Consider the following 2634-nt stretch of genomic DNA (forward strand, 5'->3'; position numbering starts at 1 on the left):
AGATGGCTCTCTTAATTACAAGCTCATTGGACCTGGTCTGAATTTTCTCATTGTTGAGAAGTGCCATATCCATCTGAATTCATCATCGTGTGACCTTGCTGTTGCTACATACAATGATCTGCTTCTGTTCATTTAACTTAGCATCAGTTCATGTAAGTTTCTCCAGCTCTCTCTAAAATCATCTTCCTGATTGTTTCTTGTAGAACAATAATATTCCATGACATTCATATAGCGTAACTTATTCAGCCATTCTCCAACTTATGGGCATCCATTCAATTTCCAGTTTCTTGGCGCTATAAAAAGGACTACTATAGGTCCATAGGTGGGTCCCAGCCTAGGGGGGAGGGTGGCCGCCGTGGCTCTGTTGCGGGGACTGTCCAGGGAGCTGGAGGAGGTTGTGGCTGGAGGCCGGGCATTGGTGGTCTGTGCCAGCGGCATCTGCTGTGAACTCCTCAAGAACCTGGTGCTGAATGGCTTTGCCCACATTGACCTGATTGACTTGAATACTATTGATGTTGGCAACCTCAATAGGCAGTTTTTGTTTCAAAAGAAACATGTTGGAAGATCAAAGGCACAGGTTGCTAAGGAAAGTGTATTGCAGTTTTACCCAGATACTAATATTATAGCCTACCATGATAGCATCATGAACCCTGATTATAATGTGGAATTCTTTCAACAATTTACATTGGTCATGAATGCTTTAGATAAGCACGGAACCACGTGAATAGAATGTGTCTGGCTGCTGATGTTCCTCTTATAGAGAGTGGAACTGCTGGCTATCTTGGACAAATAACAGTTATCAAAAAGGGTGTGACCGAATGTTATGAATGCCATCCTAAACTAACCCAGAAAACTTTCCCTGGATGTACAATTCTTAATACACCTTCAGAACCTATCCACTTTATCGTATGGGCAAAATTTTGTTCAACCAGTTGCTTGGGGAAGAAGACGCTGATCAGGAAGTATCCCCTGATAGAGCTGATTCTGAAGCTGCCTGAGAACCAACAGAAGCTGAAGCCAGAGCAAGAGCATCTAATGAAGATGGTGATATCAAATGTATTTCCATTAAGGAATAGGCTAAATCAACTGGATCTGATCCAGTTAAACTCTTCACCAAGCTTTTCAAGGATTACATCAGATATTTATTGACAATGGATAAACTTTGGAGGAAAAGGAAGTCTCCTGTACCTTTAGACTGGACTGAAGTGCAAAGTCAAGAAATAAATATAGGAGATCAACAAAATGAATCCACATTAGGTTTAAAAGACCAACAGGTACTGGATGTCAAAAGCTATGCACGTCTTTTTTCAAAGAGTATTGAAACCTTGAGAGTTCATCTTGCTGAGAAATGTGATGGTGCTGAACTCATATGGGACAAGGATGATCCATCAGCAATGGATTTTGTTACATCTGCAGCAAACCTCAGAATGCATATATTCAGTATGAATATTAAGAGCAGATTTTATATCAAATCTATGGCTGGAAATATCATTCCTGCAATAGCTAACGCAGTGATTGCTGGGCTGATAGTCCTAGAAGGTTTGAAAATTTTATCAGGAAAAAATAGATCAGTGTAGAACAATCTTTTTGAACAAACAGCCAAATCCGAGAAAGAAACTACTTGTGCCCTGTGCATTGGATCCTCCCAAGCCTAATTGTTATGTTTGTGTTAGCAAGCCTGAGGTAACAGTGAAATTGAATGTCCACAAAGTCACAGTCCTTACATTACAAGATAAGATAGTGAAAGAAAAATTTGCTATGGTAGCGCCAGATATACAGATTGAAGATGGTAAAGGAACCATCCTCATATCTTCAGAAGAGGGAGAAACAGAAGCTAATAATCATAAGAAGTTGTCAGAATTTGGAATTAGAAATGGCAGCAGGCTTCAAGCAGATGATTTCCTACAGGATTATACATTATTGATCAATGTCCTGCAAAGTGATGATCTAGAAAAAGATGTGGAAATTGAAGTTGTTAGAGATACCCCTGAAAAAGTGATCAATAGTGATTTAGAGCACTTTTTAATATGTCTAGAAATGATTATATATATATATATATATATATATATATATATATATATATATATATGCACATATATAGATAAGTAGGTAGATGATAGATAGATAGATAAAAGGCCTTTATCAGAAGCTTTAAATGTAAAAATGTTTTTTCTAATTTATTGTTTCCCTTTTCATCTCATCTGTATTAGTTTTGCTTGTACAAACACTTTTTAACTTAATATAATCAAAATTATCTATTTTTGTTCAATAATGATATCCAATTCTTCTTTGGCCAAAAATTAGTTCCTTCTCTACAGATCTGAGAGGTAAACTATATTTTGGTTTTATAATTTATTTATAATATCTCTAAATCATGAACCCATTTACACCTTATCTTGGTATGTGGTTTTAGGTGTAGATCAGTGCCTACTTTCTGCCATACTAGTTTACAATTTTCCTAACAGTTTTTGTCAAATATTGAGTTATTATCCAAAAAGCTGGGGTATAGGGATTTATCAAAATGTAGATTAAAATAGTGATTGACTTTTTTACTGTCCTGTGAACTTAAGCTATTCCACTGATTGACTGCTCTATTTTAGCCAGTACCAAATGGTTTTAATGACTGCTGCTTTT

The 2634-nt window shown here is 36.8% G+C and overlaps 1 pseudogene; it reads left to right on the top strand.

The window, feature by feature from the left end:
• The first annotated feature begins 464 nt into the window (after nucleotides 1-464).
• Nucleotides 465-2419, top strand: LOC141562310 (SUMO-activating enzyme subunit 2 pseudogene; annotated as a pseudogene).
• The last annotated feature ends 215 nt before the right edge of the window (nucleotides 2420-2634 follow it).

This window comes from Sminthopsis crassicaudata, chromosome 3 (assembly GCF_048593235.1).
Source record: "Sminthopsis crassicaudata isolate SCR6 chromosome 3, ASM4859323v1, whole genome shotgun sequence".
Lineage (NCBI taxonomy): Eukaryota > Metazoa > Chordata > Mammalia > Dasyuromorphia > Dasyuridae > Sminthopsis > Sminthopsis crassicaudata.